General features: G+C 38.1%; 1 long non-coding RNA gene across 1 annotated transcript in view; it reads right to left on the reverse strand.

The window, feature by feature from the left end:
* Positions 1–202: 202 nt before the first annotated feature.
* LOC118857395 overlaps positions 203–19,533 on the reverse strand; it is a 33,940-nt gene continuing 14,609 nt past the window's right edge. Inside the window, exons 2-3 of the long non-coding RNA XR_005010919.1 lie at positions 13,353–13,490; positions 203–372 (exon numbers count right to left, since the gene is read on the reverse strand). This is a non-coding gene — a long non-coding RNA (uncharacterized LOC118857395). The remainder of the gene's footprint in view (positions 373–13,352; positions 13,491–19,533) is intronic.

Raw genomic sequence — 19,533 nt, forward strand, 5'->3', positions numbered from 1 at the left:
GAGGGGAGGGTATTAGAAGCTGGGGGGGGGGGCACTAATAAAGGTTTATTTCATGAGGTTGCATTTGAGTTGAGTTGTTGCTTGGGAAAGGAGTGATGTCAGCACAGTCATTCTAATAATAGTAATAAGGATCGTTAACATTTATGTAGCACTTAAGAATTTGCAAAACATTTTACATACATTATCTCATTTGAGCCTCACAACAACCTCATGAGATAGCTACAAATATTTGAAAACATGAATCTGGTAATGCAGACATTCTCCTGTATGACATGTGCGGCACCAGTCCCACGTGACTCTGGAACCCTTTGCTTTCCAGATTCAGTGTGGAATGTTCTGCAAATATGGCTGAGTCCCCGCCCAGCGCATTCTCTACGAACAGACAAGACAGGAAACATAAATCAAACTTTCAAGCATTTAATTGGGAACAACTTGTAAAAACAATGGTGGAAAACCAATCAATAGAATGATTCTCAGCTCCTCCAACCCTCCGTACATGAAGGAGTACAATCTCCCATAGACTCCCATTCTGGTAGAGTAGGGAACATTCTCTGGAAAAACTCCTGCTTATTTAATGAAGAGGTGTTTAGGGGTATCATGAAATAAGCAAACTAGGATATGATAAAAGATGGAGGATGTGCTACAAGCCCAGATGGACACTATGTTACTGTGTGGAACTGCTCAGTTGTGGGGATGAGCAGTTATTACTTTGTGTGAGGATTGAGTAAATACTAGGAGGTTGCTGGAGGTATGACTTAGCCCTTGGATTTTAGGGAGGCACTTTGGTATAGTGGAAAAAGCACTAGCTGTGAGGTCTGAGGACCTGGGATCACATTCCACCTTTGATTCTTATTACCTGTGTGACCTTGAACAAGTCCCTTAACCTCCATGGACCACAGTTTATTCGTCTACAAAAAGAAGAGGTTGGGCCAGATTACTGCTGCGGTCCCTTTCGGCTATAGATCCATGATCTCATGATCCTTTTCCTTTACTGTCCTTGCAGTTTGTGGAGCCCTGTTCACAGGACTATCAGTAAATTAGATTCAGTAAAATAAAGCCTAAATCCACTGATTGTGCACTCGTTGGTACAAACTCCAGACTCTCATTTTTACTTCCGTTTGGTCACATCTCAGATCCCTGTACACCACACATACACCTCACCTCTTTTTTGGGGGGTATCATCACTGTATTGCACTCATGTGGCTTATGGAATAAATAGACCATTTACATCTATGTTAGTCATCTCTGGCTAGGTGTATATGCTGAACTCACAGTTAGCTAGTGCTGTTACCCAGCTCCAGAAGAGAGTTCCTGGCTTAATACTGGCTGAAATACAGTTCCGTGGATTCTTGTCCATTTATACTTGAAATTTAGCTGAAAATAATGATAGCCTTCTTCTTTCAGACCTGATAGGTCTGCAACTGGCTTCAGTGATATGACCTTTCGGAGAAAACCTCAATTACACCTGACATATAAACCCAGGAAAAAGAACAGCAGTAACTTCAGAAAGACTTCCCAACCTACTAAGCTTATTAGAGTTGCCACCCCTTGCACACGAATAGCATAGAACTGCAACTATCCGTTTGCTATTCAGAAACAGTTCTTATAATCCTTGACCTTTTGAGACTGTCAGAAACCAGGCTGTAGCTTCCAGATTCATTTATTCTCATGCCTTCTGTACTCCTGAACTCTCAATTTAACCTGATGCACCTGCATCAAGAGGCAGCTAGACATCATGAAAATAGAACTGGACTAGGAGGCCAAAGACCTGGGTTCCAGTTCTAAATGTCACTGAGTAATAGTGGGAGACATGGGCAAATCATTTAACCTCTCATTGATCCAGGAACATTCTTTTTAACACTGCGGTGGAAGGTAGGATTGGCTTGGTGTTAGTAAAACTATAAACTTAATTAACCACATGAATACAAAATCAACCAAAACATATGATTGTCATAATAGATGCAGAAAAAGCTTTTTGACAAAATACAACAGCTATTTCTATTTAAAAAAACACCTAGAAATCATAGGAGTAAATGAACCTTTCCTTAAAATTATAAATAGTAACATATCTAAAAGAAAGAGCTACAATTATTTGTAACAAATATAAACTAAAACCATTTCCAAAAATATAGGGGTGAAACAAGTATGTCTATTGTCACCACTTACATTTGACATGAAAGCAATTCAACAAGAAAAAGAAACTGGGGGAATAAGCATAGGTAAAGAAAAACTAAAACGATAGCTTTTTGAAGATGAGATGGTGGAATCCTTAAAGAAACCTAAAAATTAATTGGAAAACCCCTAAAAATTAATTAAAATAATTATTAACTTCAGCAAACATGCAGGATACAAAATAAATGCATACAAATCATCAGCATTTCTATATAATAACAATAAACCTACCAGAGATGGAAAGAGAAATTCATTTAAAATGACTACAAAATGTATAAAGTTCTTGAAAGCCTACTTTCTAAGATACACACAAGAACTATATGAATACAATTACAAAAGAAGTTGTTTGCTGAAATAGACAGACCTAAATAATTGGAAAAATGTTAATTGTTTATGGGTGGGCTGAACCAATGCAATAAAAATGAAAATACTATCAAGGTTAATTTACTTTTTCAATGCCATACCAATCAAAGTACTAGGGGATTACTTTGTGGTGATGAAATTCATGTAGAGGGAAAAAGCAGTAAAGAATATTAAGGGAAATAACTAAAAGAAATGAGAATGAACGGGGTTTAATGTATCTCAAACTATACTATTAGGCAGTAATTATTAAGCTAATTTGGCACTAGTTAAAAAGTAGAAGGACTGATCAATGGAACAGATTAGATACACAACACACAGAGAAGCGAATGTATCTAGTAGCCCAGTATTCAGTAAATATAGAGACTCCTGCTACTGGGATAAGGACTAAGTATTTGAAAAAAAAAAACTTCTGGGTACATTGGAAAGCAGTATGGAAGAAATTAGATTTAAACCAAAACTTCATACCTTATACAAAGAAAAGCTTCAAATGGAAATATCCATTGACCTAGATATGAAAGGTAATATCATAAATAAATTAGAAGATCGTGGGGAAAAAGTACCTATCAAATATATGGATAGGAGAAAAGTCCATGCGCAAATATGAAATAGAAAGGACCACAAAAGATAAAACGGATAATTTGGATTGCCTAAAATTAAAAAGCTTGCATAAACAAATCCAATAAATCTAAGATTGAAAGGGAAACAATTAACTGGGAAAAACAAATCTTTGCAACCATTTTCTCTGATAAAGGCTTTATTTCTAACATATGTGAGGAATTGATTCAAATTTGTAAGAAAAAGTGATATTCTTCAATTGATAAATGGTCTAAGGCTATGAACAGACAGTTTTCAAGGAAAGAAACCCAGGCTATCTATAGCTGTATGAAAAAATGCTTCTAATCACTGATTAGAGAAATGCAAATTAAAGCAATTCTGAGATTTCACGTCATCTTACTGGAGTGGCAAAAATGACCAGAAAAAAAAAAAGGGAAATGATAAATGTGGGAAGGCCTGTGGGAAAATAGGCACATCAGTGCACCGTTGTTGGATCTGTGAATGGGTACGACTATTCTGGTAAGTAATTTGGAGTTTATATACAAAGAGTTATGAAATAGTGAATGTCCTTTGACCCAGCTATACCATGCCAAGTCTATACCCCAAAAAAAGATGAAAGAGGAAAAGGTCCTTTATATATACAAATATTTATGAGTTCTTTTGGTAGCATCAAAACCCTAAAAACTAAGGGAATGCCCATCTACTGAAGAATGACTAAGTAAGTTCTGATATATGAATATGATGGAATATCTATTGGGAAATAGAGGGTTTCAGATCAAGAAAAAGACTTATGTGAACTGATGTCTATTGGATGAGAGAATGCTGGGCACGACGCTGCCTACCTACCATGACAGACTTATCTGAGTGGGTTCCAGAGATTCTTGGAAGAAACACATAAAGTGTTTACAGTATACAGTATAGTATGATAGTACAGTATAAAGGCATCACATAGGAGCTGGAAGAGAGAGAAAGGCTTTGAATGGTAGAATGCAGCCCCCTAAGCTTTGGACATGTATGGGAGATGGTCCCATCATGTTCCTGATTTCCAGGACCTCCAGTAGTGCAGTGGACACCTGGGCCTGGAGTCAAGAGGACCTGAGTTCAAATCTGGCTTGAAACACTTAATAGCTATGTGTTCCTGGGCAAGTCACTTAACCTCTGTTGGCCTTAGTTTTTTCATCTGTAAAGTGAGGATAATAATAGCATTTATGTTCCGTATTAATTATGAAGCTCAAATGGGATGACATTTGTAAAGTACCTAACATGGTGCCTAGCACACAGTAATAAATAATAATAATAATGATAATAATAAATGCTTGTTCCCTTTCCTTTGCCCTCCCCCTTCACTCTCAGTTGAAGAATTTATTTACTGTTTTGTATTTCCTACTATATTTGAATCAGTAGTACTATAGTGTGTGTTTACAGTTTTCCTTAGATAAATGGGTTTACTTGCTATTCCCTATGATGGTCTTTTTTGTAACTTGAATTTGAGGATGTGGGGTTAAACTGGAAAGTAGAAACCAAAGGCTACCCCCTATCCCCCACCCAAAAAAAGAAGTATCAGGGAAGTGGTGGTTTTCCTTTTGAATTCAGTATCATGCCTCCAGACCAGAGATATTTCAAGATCTCATTCTAGCATCTTGGAGACTGGAAGAGAGATTGCCTGTCTTGTCCTAGAATTTGCTCACCCCTCTCTCTTTCCACTATCATACTTTTGGTGCAGGCAAGGTCTTTTTCCTACTCTCTGTAAAGGTGGGCAACATGAGATCCCGTCTGTGCATGCCACCGGTGAGCCACGTTTATAACTGTAGACAACAATATGTGTCTAACAGTAATAATGATAACGAAAGCAGTGTGGCAGAGAGGAAGCATGGCATATTGGATAGAAAATTTATACAATAAGGATTTCAGAGTCAAGACCACTAGGGTTCCAATATAGCCTCTGAAACATACTGACTTTATGACCCTGGGCAAATGCAACTTAACCTCTCATTATCCCCAGGTAGCTTTCTAGCTACTAGTCATAGAATGGGTCTGGTTCTCTTTCCTGGCCCCCTTCAACATCATGAGGCACACAAGCCTTCTGGAAGGCAGTACACAGACTGCTTTAAAAAAAATCAACCCCTTTTTCTTTTTGTTCACAATCTATTCCACATCCTGTCATCAACTTCATGTTTCATATCTGTCTATGGCGGAGATAGCAATCCTAAGTATTATAGGAACAGGTTCAAGAAAGACTGTCAGCTCTTAAAGAATCTTTAGGAAAGTCATTCGGGTTTCAGCTTTAATGAGAAGCATGAAGGCAGGTGAACTTTCAGCAGTTTTCCATCTTTCACACAGGCTGCACTTGTCAGGGTCACAAATAAGCTTCTTCAGGCTTCAGAGATTAGGCTGGTTGTCTGATCCCTCAGCAGGATGGGGCTGTTGTTGTTTCCGTGCCTGTGAGCATGATCTGAATGTTTTACACATTCAGTTAGGGAGCTGTTAGTGGTGGTTCACTAGGCTGTATCATTGCTGAAGAGTTTAAAGAGGAATGAATTTCATCGGCTCCCTCATCACTGAGATGATGCTTTGAAGTAGAATCACAGCACTTGAGAGGAGGGAGGGCACTTTCAGGGAGCTGTACTCCCCTGTGGAGGGATGTATGCAGAGTGTTGCTGGTTCAATACATTTCTATTTACTTTATTATCAACCTAGAAAAAAAATCCCAAATCCATGTAGTGGAAGTCCAGATCTTTTCAGATCTAGATATATGATTCTGGAAATAAGTATCATAAATGAATGATGGTAAGTACCAAACTTGACCGGAACAAAGAGATACAAAATGATACCTCCTTCCCTTCTTCATGTAATTCAGGTAGATTGGCTTATGAGCGTTAGTCCTTAAAAGGGATTAAATTATGTGATGTCCAGTGCCTGGCACCTAGTAGGCACTTAATACATACTTGTTGACTGATGACTGACTGTGATGCCAGAGTCTCTGACTGTGGAGCTGGAAAACCTGATGAATCAGGAGTTGATGAGGTAGAAGTGAGTCAATATACAAAAGAGGTAGCCTACCCTTTTATTATTTTCTGACAGCAAGTGAGACAGGACCTGTTTGTACAAGGAAGCCCACCGTTTGGGGAGAATATTTTGTAACAGCTCTTCTTACTATATCTGCTTAATAAATACTTTTCTAAAAGTGAATTAAGTCTGGTTTACATGATTGTTAAGGGGGAGCATAATAGTGGGAGCTCAGGAATAATAGTACCATAAACAGCCTCTCAGGGTTACCCCTAACACTCTCAGAAGAGCAATCACTCCTCTGGGATCACTCCCCCAACTCATGGTTGGAGACTTTTTATTCTTTGTTACAAGAGAGATAGTTTTCTGGGTTGGGAAGAAGAGGATATATTAGGAAATAAAAGTGATATAAAAAGAAAAGATATCAATAAAATGACTTTTTTAAAAAAAGAATGGTTGATTGCTTGAGAATCAAGGATGGGATGATTTCTCAGGAATCAGAAGAATAGGATGTGTTTGTGATAAAAATGTCTTCCTCCATCAGAATGAGTGTGAATTTCAGGATGAACACCTTCCCTTCCAATCCCCCAAATAAGGTGGAATTGAATGTCAAAATGCTACTATGAACAATTGTGTTGATTATATAAAAGTAATGGAACATTATTGAGCAGTAAAAAATGAGGAGTATGAGGAATTCAAAGAAATATGGGAGATATGAATTAATTGAGGCTGAGTGAGATGAACAGAACCAGGAGAAAAATATACATGATGATTTCAATAAAATTAGTGAAACTATTACTAAAAAAAGAAGCTAAATTCTGAGTGACTGGAAAAAACCAACAACAATGATCCTGGAGAATAATGAATTAGAACTGCCTCTTTTCAGTAGGAAGGATGGATGAAGGAGACATGGAGGACTGTCAAGGCAGAATATTATATACTTTTTCATCTGAGGCCTCTGTATTAGGCACTTCTGCTTTTTTTTTTAAAATTTAATTGAGAGAGGGGAGGAGGAGAGGCAGAGGGACATTTCTACAAGTGTCTATGAAGTAAAAAAAAAGCATCAATAAAAATCATTTGAATTTTTTTTAATGCAAGTGTGGGCTAAATATTTTAATGTGGTAGTAGAAGACAATAGGGTTTATCTTTAACACATGAAAAGTGTGTTATCAAATTCCTGAATTTGCAATATTCAAGGAGGGAAAAGAGGATCTGACAGTCATGGGGGGGAAGGGTATTTTCACATCACACAATAGAACTATAAAGAACTAAAGTGTGTTTGATCAAGACGAAAACAAACAAAAAAGAAAAGGTAGAGAGAAGAGTATAGAGAGCCATAGGAAGATGGCAACTAAGAATAGGAAAAGGAAAAGAAGGAGGATCAAAGGTAGTCGATATGAAGTGAAGGGAGGAGGAAAGAATCTGCTTTGCACAAAAGAAGGCAAAAAGAACAAAAAACAGTGAGATGCTTTAGGTGCGAAAACATGATCTGTGTCATAGGCTAGAAAGTCAATATAGAAAGAAAGTAAGACCCTTCTGAACAACAACTGAGTTGGTCAAAGAAGTGGCCAGAAAATCATCATTATTTAAGTCATATCTGGCTGGCTCTAGACCTATCACATTGCATCCCATCCCTCTTCTTTCCATCTTGCCCAACTGCTGTTGCTGCTGCTGCAGCCCCATCCTCTGCCCCCTTTCCAGTCTTCTACCTCCTGCCCTGGGACCATATCCTATTAGCAAGGATTTGCCATAAGAAGCTGACTCCAGACCCACCATGCTGTACTCTGGCCATCTTTCTGTCATGGTGGTGTGTGGACATTCTCTCCACCCTTGCTCTATCTACCTCTTGCTGTGGGAACAGTAATCAATATGGAAATGTTTTACATGATTGCTCAGGTATATCCTATAACAGATTGCTTACCATCTCAGGGAGGGGCAAAGAGAAGGAAGGATAGAATTTGGAATTAAAAACTTAAAAAAAAGAATGTTAAATTGTTTTGACATGTAATTGGGGGAAAAATGATAGTTCCTGTAAGAATATGTCAATCATTACATTCCACTCTCTTTGTTATTTCCCAGAACAAAATATCCCTTTTTGATCACCACTTTCTTATAACTATTGTCTTTCTCTGTTAGAATATAAGCTCCTTAAGGGTAAGAACTGTCTTGCTTTTTAAAAAAAAATTATTTATTTTTAGTTTATAGCATTCAGTTCCACAGGCTTTTGAGTTCCAAATTTTCTCCCCCTTCCTCCTCCTCTCTCCGTTCCCCAAGATGGCATGCAATCTGATATAGGCTCTACATATGCATTCATATTAAACATATTTTCACATTAGTCATGTTGCAAAGAAGAATTATAACCAAAGGAATGAATCATGAGAAAGAAGAAACAAAACAAAACAAAATGAAAAATAGAGAGAAAATAGTATGCTGCATTCAGACTCTCTTTCTATGGATGTGGATAGCATTTTCCATTATGAGCCTTTTGGAGTTGTCTTAGAACCTTGTATTACTGAGAAGAGCTAAGCCTATCAAAGTTAGTCATCATACAACGTGGCTGCAACTGTGTACAGTATTCTCCTGGTTCTGCTCCCCTCACTCAGCATCAGTTCATATAAGTCTTTCCAAGTTTTTCTGAAGTCTGCCTTCTCATCATTTCTCATAGCACAATAGTATTCCATTACATTCACACACCACAATTTGTTCAGCCATTCCCCAATTGATGGGCATCCCCTCAATTTCCAGTTCTTTGCCACCACAAAAAGAGCTGCTATAAATATTTTTGTACACGTGGGTTCTTTTCCCATTTGTATGATCTCTTTGGGATATAGGCCTCCAAGTGGTATTGCTGGGTCAAAGGGTATGTCTTGCTTTTTTGTATTTGTGTCCTAGTACACTGCCTGATCCATCTTAATGTCTTTTTTATAGCAGATTAACCTTTTATTTTTTTAATTAAGATTTTTATTTTTAGTTTACAACACTCAGTTCTGCATGATTTTGAGTTCCAGATTTTCTTCCTCCCCCTCCACCCTCCTCCCCCCAGACAGCATAGAATTGGATATATCTTCTACATATAACTTTGCATTAAACTTATTTACACAATAGTCAAGTTGTAAAGATGAATTATGACCAGTGGAATGAATCATGAGAAAGAAGAAACAAAAACAAAAAAACAAAAACAAAAACAAAAGAGAAAAAAACACAAGGAAAAAAGGAGAGCAAACAGTTTCTCTCAATCTGCATTCAGCCTCCATAGTTATTTCTCTGTATGTAGATAGCTCTTTCCATCATGAGACCTTTGGAGTTGTCTTTGCACCTTGTGTTGCTGAGAAGAGCAAAGTCTATCAAGGTTAGTCATCACAGAATCAATATGTCTGTGGTTGTGTATAACGTTTTCCTGGTTCTGCTCCCGTCACTCAGCATTATATCGTGTAGGTTTTTCCAGCTTACTATGAAGTCCATATCTTCCCTGTTTCTTAAAGCACAATAGTATTCCATTACATTCATATACCACAATTTGTGCAGCCATTCTCCAGTTGATGGGCATCCCCTTGATTTCCAATTCTTTGCTGCTACAAAAAGAGCCACTATAAATATTTTTGTACATGTAGGTCCTTTTCCCACTTATGTGATCTCTTTGGGATACAACCCTAGAAGTGGTATTGCTGGGTCAAAGGGTATGAACATTTTTATAGCCCTTTGGGCATAGTTCCAAATTGCTCTCCAGAATGGCTGGATCAGTTCACAACTCCACCAGCAATGTTCCAATTTTCCCACATCTTCTACAGCATTTATCATTTTCCTATTTTGTCATTTTAGCCAATCTGACAGGAGCGATGTGGTACCCTAAGAGTTGTTTTGATTTACGTTTGTCTAATCAGTAGTGATTTAGAGCATTTTTTTCATATGCCTACAGATACCTTTAATTTCTTCCTCTGAAAACTGCCTGTTCACATCCTTTGACTATTTTTCAATTGGGGAATGACTCGTATTCCCATACATTTTGCTCAATTCCCTGTATATTTTAGAGATGAGGCCTTTATCAGAGACACTAGCTGTAAAGATTTTCTCCCAATTTTCTGCTTCATAATGTCTTGATAAATACCCATTCATTCATCCAACCAGAAGTTAAGATGGTTATCCAGGAAACAAATAGCAAATATTAACTGGGCACTTACTCCATGTGGGCCGCTGTGCTGGGACAAATTATGGTAAAATGCAGTCCCTGCCCTTAAGGGATTTATTATCCAGCTATGAGGACAAAATGCACACACACAAATACACACACACCATCTACATAAGTATATACATATAGTTATCCTGAATTTTTTATATCTAACAATTTAAACCACTACTAGACCCAGGAGGGCTGGAGCACTTTGTTCTATTTTTCTTCACTAAAAGGCCCTTCTCAGCTCTTGTCCCATGCACATGGTTAAATCAGGTTCAGTCTTAGAGGAACCTGATCTCTAATGAAAAGGTCAGGCTCCTTTTCTCATACTCTTTGGAAGTTTACAACTACCACTCTGGAACCTCAGTAAAATTACTTAAATCTTGACTCATGTCTAGGATCTCCCCAAAGTGGGGAATAGGAAGGTACTTAATGTAATCAGGTATGGGACAAGTATTTCCTACACACAAAAGAAATGTTAAACATAAAATACAAATATGCATTGACTGAAAAACTTCAAACTAGCAATAGTAGTTACATAACCAGCAATACTAACTATTGTTTGTGCTTTGCTAGGAGGTTGAGACTTAAACCTCATCAGAACATAAAGCACTTTGCTTTACTTCTGAATAAGCACTGTTAAATTTCACCTCAGCTCTGCACTGTGCCCTCAAGTCCATGTCTGCTGGATATCAGGTCGGGGCTTCAGTTACTTCTCTTGTTAGTTATCTTCTCTAATGAAAAACCTCCCAACACCAGTCAATATCACATAACGAGCCCAGGACCTCTGGGTCTCTTGAACTCACAAGGTTATATCTAAGTCTAGATGTGCCCACCTCAAGATTATTGTTTGGTACCTTATTCAGGAAAGGTAATAAAAATTGTTTCCAGTGGGATCAAGTTGAAATTCGCTTAGTTTAATCCCTTTGCTCCAGTTGCCATTTGTTAATGCTTACCCTATGGCCTGGGGTTGGGGAAGTCTAGTGAAAAAGACCTATTTGCCACATGGCGAGAACTGAAGGACGGGAGTCAGGGCAGAATCAATCTCTTTTAAAAAGTTCATTTCCTGCCCACTGGTCCATAAGGAGATTGCTTTGTCATCTCCATAGTGCCCCAGCCCTGAATTACCAGGGGCCAGGTCAGAATCAGGAAGGGCAGCTCTGTATACACCCTTTTCAGCCTCTGGTTGCATCATATGTGTTTTACTTACAATTTATTTGTAATTTTGTCTTATGACATCATGTTGTTCTATGATTTGCAGCCACACAACTGCCACAAGAATAATGGTATCCTTGCCTGATGACCTTCAGTAAAGGGAAACCTTACTCACCACCTCTTAGATAGTTCATGGTATTTTTGAACATCTCTAAGTGTTACTAAGTTTCTCTTTACATCAAGTTTAAAGCTAATTCACCATACATTCTCCCATTGCTTCTCTTCTAATTCTATCCCCAGAACCATAAAGAACAAACAAGTCTAATCCTTCTTCCATGTGACAGCCTTTCAAATTCTCAATGGCAGTTATCATTTCTCCTGAAGTCTTATCTTCCCCAGGTCAAATATCTCCAGTTCCATCAACTAATACTTGATTTGTTGTTCTCCAGTCCCGTTGTCATGCTGAAGCCCTCCTCTGGATGAGCTCTAATTTGTCCATCTCCTTTCTAAACTATGGCACCCAGAACTGAAGACAATAGCCCACATGTGATCTGACCATGTTGAAAGTTAAGTGATACTATCTCTTCCCTCGTTTGGGACACCATTTCAATTAATTTGGTCTAAGATCTAAAACAGAACTCAATTAGTTTGTGCAATAGATAAATGTTGGATTTGGAGTGAGGAAAAATTGAGGTTAAACTCTGCTTCAGACCCTTAGTAGCTGTATAAACTGGGACATCTCACTTAACTTCTCTCAGCTTTAGTCTTCTCATCCATAAATTGGGGATGATAATAGCGTATACTTGAGATAACATATTAAAGTACTTTGTAAACTTTAAATCGCTCTATGAATACTAGCTATTATTATTGCTAGCAACAATAATAATAATCATGATCATAATAATGTCTTCACTTTAACCCAACCGTGATGCTAATTTTAACTCATTATCTTTCGTTAACACATGTTGAAGTTACATATTGGTGGAATAATTCAAGGAGTCATCCATGCAGCTGAGCATCTGGCTAAAGTCCATTTAAAAAAATTCAATTTGTTTTTCCATTGTGTATAGTTATACCAATCTCTTTCATATTGCTGTAGCTTTTCTTAAGGAGCCTTTGTAAAGTTCCAGGGCTTGATGCAATTAGTATGATGCCATCTGTGAATAAGAATATTTGGAAAATTTTGCCATCTCTAGGCAAGCTGTGCAAGATGTCCTCAAGACCCTCTGACTTTAGATAAACATATGCCATTGTAAGAAGTTGTCTTCATAGTTATATTGGTCACAGAAGCTTGTAAAACTAGTGTACATGTAGGAAATATCTTATCCGAAGGGTCTTTAAGGCTACATTTTATTCTACCAAGTCAAATATTTTGTAAAAATCAATAAACAATGGTGAGACCTTAGATGCTCTACACTTCTTAGTCAGTGGTGTGACCATAGTGATGTGTTCTGCTACTGAGACTTGTCTAAAAAACCCTGAAAGACTGTGGGTCAGTAGATGCTTATATAATCTTGTTCTCCTTACTTTGGTGAAAGTACAAGCCATGATTTTTTCCCACTTTAAAAAAAGTGTAACACTGACTATGCTGGCCCTCACTACCTGAAGGCCAAGTATGTTATATCTCACTATTCCCCAGGGTTCTCCAGTACCAAAAAGATGACTTGAGGGTGTTTAGAATCTCTGCAATGGATCCAGCCTCCCAATGAGAGTGTTCCCCTGATTTGTCTCACACACCCTAGTTCCATTTAACCACTAATAGTTGGGTCAACTTTTATGAAGTAATGTTTACTTCAAAAGGCATAATAACAAATAAACAAACTCACTCTCATATCATGTGGGGCTAGATCCTCCCCACCTCTATACCACCTCAGTCTCTGGGGAAAGGAAGGTAATTAGGTTCATAGCTTAGCTTGGTTTCTGTACAGACCTGTTCAAAGTTCGAAGTCCAAACCCCTCTTGGGATTGAGTTCCAGGTACCCTGGATTCTCTGGGCTTCTCTGCTTAGATGGCTGGCTGCAACATCCTGCCTTGAATCCTGGTTCTAAGGTCACCATGGCTTGAATTCCTGGATCCACGAAAGTACATGAAATGGAGAAGCATAAACAAAAGAGAACAAGACAAAAACTCTAGCCATGGGATCTAAAAGGAGAAAGGGGAAAGATATTCTATCTCCTGGTTCAATTCATAGTGACTATGCTGTGGGTGAATGGTGATTTTCCCTCTCTGAATGCAGCAGGAAAGAGTCCACAGGAAGGGTAGAATCTGGTCAGTTTTAAAATATAGCCTCTTCTAGCTATGCAACCAGTGAAAGGAGGCTGCTCCCATCGGGAGGGGAAATACTAGGAAGCCAGGTGCCTCCATGTTAGGTGATCTGAATTCTCTCCCTCTCCTACTCCCATTGAAAAGGTAAGAAAAACAAAACTCATTACAAATTCTCTCTCTCTCTCTCTCTCTCTCTCTCTCTCTCTCTCTCTCTCTCTCTCTCTCTTTCTCTCTCTCTGCATTCATCAGTTCTATAATATTGCCATTAATATATAGTTGTCCTCTTGGTTCTGCTAATTTCACTTTGTGTTAGTGCAAACAAATCTTCCCAGATTTTTCTGAAATCATTCTCTTCATCATTTCATATAATGTATTCCATTGCATTCATATACCATAATTTGTTCAGCCACTTCTCAATTGAAGAGCATCCCATCAGTTTCAAATTCTTTGCTACCACAAAGAGCTTTTATAAACATGTTTGTACATGTGAGTCCTTTACCTCTCTTTTTGTTATCTTCGGGGTATAGACTTAGTAACTGTATCACAGGGTCAAAAGGTGTGCATAGAGAATAAAGCTGACTTTTTTCTCTTTTGTTCTGTTTTCTTTCTCATGGTTTCTCCCCTTCACTATAATTCTTCTATGCCACATGACTAACGTGAAAATGTATTTAACAGAAATGTATGTGTAGAACCCATATTGCATTGCATGGCATCTTGGGGAGGGAGGGGGAGAGCATTTAAAACTTATGGAAATGAATGTTGAAAACTGAAAATAAATAAATCAAAAATTTTTTAAAAAAGGAAACTGGGAGCCACTAATCTCTTCCTAAGGATCTAAGTGGGCTTCATTTTTACTTAATTTTAAATTTTAATCTTAAAAAAAGGTATGCATAGTCAAATGGCCTTTTGGGCATAGTTCCAAATAGCTTTCCATAATGGTTGGACTCATTCACAATTCCACCAAAAGTCCATTAGTATACCTATTTTCCCATATCCATTCCATTATGTCATTGTTCTTTTCTGTCATCTTAGTTAATCTAATAGGTATGAGGTGGTATTTCATAGATGTTTTAATGTACACTTCTTTAATTATTAGTGAATTAGAGAATTTTTTACATGGCTACTGGTAGCTTGGATTTCTTCCTCTGAAAACTGCCTATTAATATCCTCTGACCACTTGTTAATTGAGGAATGGTTCTTATATGGATAATTTTGTTTCATGATTTCTAGGCTCTTTTTATGTTCATGGCTTTCATGTAGTCCAATGATTCTTAAATTATTTCTCCTTGATCTATTTTCCAGGTCATTTGTTTTTCCTATGAGACATTTCTTTTTCTTTTATCCTTTTCTTAGTCTTTTGATTTTTCTTATCATTTCTTGATGTCTCGCGGAGTCATTAGCTTTCATTTGATTAATTCTAATTTTTAAGAAGTTCTTTTCTTCAATTAGGTTTTGTACCTCTTTTACTAACTTGTTAATTATCTTTTCATATCTTTATCTCACAGCTCTAACTTCTTTCCCCATTTCCCCCCCTACCACTCTCATTTTTAATTAATTAATTAATTTTTTAAAGTTTACAACACTGAGTTCCACAAGTTTTTGAGTTCCAAAATTTTCCCCCCTTCCCTATCCTCCCCCTTCCACCCCCAACCAAGACGGCATGTAATATGATACAGGTTCTACATATACATTCACATTAAACTTATTTTCCCAATAATCAAGTTGTAAAGAAGAGTTGTAACCAATGAAATCATTTGTTTTTTAAAATAATTTTTTTACTCTTTTTAAATAAAAAAAAAACCCTCTAACTCTTTTAGACATTCTTGTTGGACTTGTGCCCAATACGTATTTTTCTTTGAGACTTTGTAGATATTTTCAACTCATTGTCCTCTTAATTTCTGTCTTGAGCTTCCCTGTATTCATAGTATCTCTTTATAGTAGGATTTTTAAAATAATAGGATTGTTTGCTTCTTCTCCCTCCCCCCTCACTTCATGACTTCTAACTTCATGTTAGTGCTGGACTCTGCATATTTTTGGTAGGGTGGAGATGTTCAGCCTAAGCCTTTGTCCTTTCACATGCTTCTGCTGCTTTCACAGCTCAGTTTGGGGTTCTGATAGTTTTCAGTGTTCTCAAAATGGTGTGATATGGGTAGATATCACTTCACTGCTCTCCTGATCTGAACTCTGTAAGTTCTTGACCCAGGTTTCAACATGCTGGCTTGTGCATAGTTTAATTTCAGTATGTGGTAACTGGACTCAGTCACTGTTAGCCTCCTAGAAGGTTTTGCAGGCTCAGAGCAAATGAACTGCTTGTTCCTCTTTGGTCTGAGAATCATGCTTTTGTTATTCCACTACAGGATTACATGTTGGGGTAAAGGCTATAAGTGAGTTTCCTTTCTAGGCCTGGGCTCAGAATAATATAGCTATGTTTATGGAACTTATTGCTTGCTCAGTACTCAGTGAGGGCTCCACTTGTCTCTGCCCTAGATGTGTGACCAGAAATTGGGTAATAAGTAACACAGTTACCACATGTCACTCATTCCTACTCCCAGAGATAGTTCAGCAGTCCTCTGAGATCTCTTTCTGCCCCGGTGCTTCCTGTCCTGGTTTTCTGCTTCAGCCTTATTTTTGTCCCTATAGGGAGTGCCTTCTCCTTTATGTCTTCTGATTTCACTTATAAGAATGTCAACAGAACTTCGGTTTAGTTTCTCCAGGAATTGGAGAAACTGGTTCATTGGTTGTTGGTTGTTGACCAAAGATTTCATGGTAAGAGTAACCACAATTTTAAATTATTGTGTTCAGACAGTTTGTTTCTCACCCTCTGTTGTGGCTTTACAGTTGTGGCCCCAGGCCAGTGTTCCAGGGTCTCTTTGAAATGGAACATATCTCCAGTAGTATCTTTCCACCAAATGAAGACACATTTCACCATGCTTACCATGAGTAGTACTTGCAAAACCTGCCCTGAACATGGAAATTTCCAGTTAGATCTCTGCCTTCACTCATCTGCAACCTTATGTTTCTGCTGTGAAAATGGCAGAGGGTGCTACCAACAGGTCGATAAACTCCTGGTGTAAGATGTTAGTTGTTGCAACAATCTGGCTAGCAGCTGCTGTGGGGGTGAAAAACCAACAACAACTAGCTCACAGAATGCTGCAAGCCCAAGTTCTTTTGAGCTGCTTTACTAAGGAAAGCAACATTAAGGGGTTAACAATCTTACTTTAATCCAGCATACAAATATCATTCACTTAGTTCAGGGGAAAAGCCAGCACCCTGAACTTCAGAGCAAATACAAACAAATTATAAACATCAACAGACAGACAGATCAAATCTCAATGCATAGTTACCAGAGTGTAACAAAGTCTGAACATCCGGGTTTACAAGCTGGAGGGCTCTTAACTACAGCTGCCCAGAGTCTCCACATCAGTGCACCACCAAGAGTGAGACCCCTAAGCAAATAGCTTGGTCTTCCCTTTTTATGCACTCTTTAGCCATCATCAAACATCATCTGAGTGACCAGAACTTAAGCTCTTACTATTGGCTCTGGAGTTAGCACCTCCCTTCCTTGGCCCCACCTGGAACCCCACCTTAGCTACTAATTCATACCCACATAGGCTTAGCACCTAGTAAGACTCAATCAAAGACACTGAATTAATCCAAGGAAACAAAGGCCATACTCTTCAAGGGCACTTGGTTGAGTTAAGTGCTAAGAGCCCATTTTGATTGCCAATACTAGTCTAAACTTAATTTCCACCAAAGGTAGATTCCTACTTTAAACAATTATTCTTGATAACCAGGTGCTGAGCTCTACTGCTCCTATAATGATGAAGGTAATTTCAGGGTCTTCTAAATGAAATGTCCTCAAGATTAATTGGTATCTAAATTTGCTACCTTAGGGTAAAGGCCCCTTGCCTCAGCATAGTAAAAGCTCTGACTGTGGGCTATTTCATATTTTGTTTTTTTCACGGTCATGGTAATAACAACAGAAAAGGTAGTGAACCTTTGAATACTGATCATCTCTTAGTGAAGTTGGTCCTTGGACAACAGACACAGTCTGCCACCACAACCATACTCTTATGTTTATTAGAATATGCATTCCAATGGCCTTTGAAAACACAAGGTAATCTCACATTATTATGAGACATTGGGGGACTTTTGTAGAAGATATAAATGCATATACACATACTGAAAATATACAACAATATAAGATAGAATATTGTATGTGGCTTTCAATCCCATTCAAATGAATGGAATAGGGAACAACTTTTACAAGAATTTAGAGAAGAGAGAAATCATGAGAACTGAGGTGGTTGAGAAGACTTCACAGATGAAATGTAACAAACTAGATTTCAAAAGAGAGGTAGGAGTCATACGGTGTACCTGCAACATAACAAAACTAATTTTCTTATCTAGCTGACAAAATGACATTGAAGACTACTCCAAAAATGGAATTAAATATATGTTAAAAATGATAGCATATTTGGAATGAGTGTATATCCTGTATGTAGGTAATACTTGCCCTGCTTTGAAGGATTATATTCACTTAGGTGCCTAAATTCTGGTATGTTTTGCTTTATGATCAAATTTCAGAGATACGTTGATAAGAATGTTCTAAATGAAAGCATGGAGATGAGAGTATATAATACATGTATACATACATATACATATAGTTGTGTGTGTATGTGTGTCTAAAGAAGAATTAGTAGACCAATTTTACTAGACTAAAAGGTTTGCATAGGAATTAATGGGAGATGTAGATGTGAGCCAGATTATATAGGGCCTTGAATTCTCATATGGAGAAGGTTAAACTTCATTCTGTAGACTATGTGGAGCCATCAAAGGTTTTTGAGTAGTCGGGGACATATGTGATAGAGAATGAGTGATACATATAAGGGACTTGAGAAAAATGGAACTGGCTTGTACCCAGGCCCTCTGACCAGCAGGAAAATTCTTCTGACTTATAGTACTATACTACGTGGCTCAAGGTTTCTGGAAAACTCAACTTAATCCCCAAAGCCCGCACCTGACCTACCCATTCCTTATGCCTTACAGAACCTGAAAAGGTCAATGTTTGTGGTGCTTGTCAGTAGCACATGCATTAGGGTTAGGTCTGTGTTACACTGTGGTTCATGTAGTAAGAGTAAATAGAAGGTTCACAGTTTTGCTCCTCTTTATCATGGCTCTGTCCTTCACAACTCCTTTCTCCAAATGGTTTCCAGCTTTGATCTTCCTTCTATTATTAGGAAGAGCAGAGTCCGAAAATTTCTTCCACCCCTTGGGAAAGGTCCTTGTTTCATGATCTCTTGCTGGCATTGGTTGCTAAGTGTGTGAATTTACTTAGTGGGACCATGTGGACGTGAAAACCTTTTTCTGGATGCTGTGTGCAGCTCATTATCACCATCTCTATTTCTTTCCGTGGACAATGTGGCCCAACTTATACCTTTTTGTGTATGTGCCCAGTAGATACTCTGAGAATAAAGATCAGGGGCTTACCTGTATGCTTTGATGCATATGTTTATGAGACATATTTATTCAGTGAATGAGACATATTTGAGAATAAATATGAGACATATTTCTTTAGAAAATATGTGTGTGGGGGGGGCAGAGCCAAGATGGTGGCTGGAAAACAGGAACTCACTTAAGCTCTCCCCCAAATTCCCCCAAACACTGTAAAAATGGCTCTGAACAAATTCTAGAGCTATAGAATACATGAAATAACAGAGGGAAACAAGTCTCCAGCCCAAGACAGCCTGAATGGTTGCTGGGAAGGGTCTATTGCACCATGTTGCGAGCAGAGGGCAGCCCAGCATGTCCTGCCCCAGGACAAACCAGGCTGGGAGTCGGGTGGA

This window comes from Trichosurus vulpecula, chromosome 7, assembly GCF_011100635.1.
Source record: "Trichosurus vulpecula isolate mTriVul1 chromosome 7, mTriVul1.pri, whole genome shotgun sequence".
In the NCBI taxonomy this organism is placed as follows: domain Eukaryota; kingdom Metazoa; phylum Chordata; class Mammalia; order Diprotodontia; family Phalangeridae; genus Trichosurus; species Trichosurus vulpecula.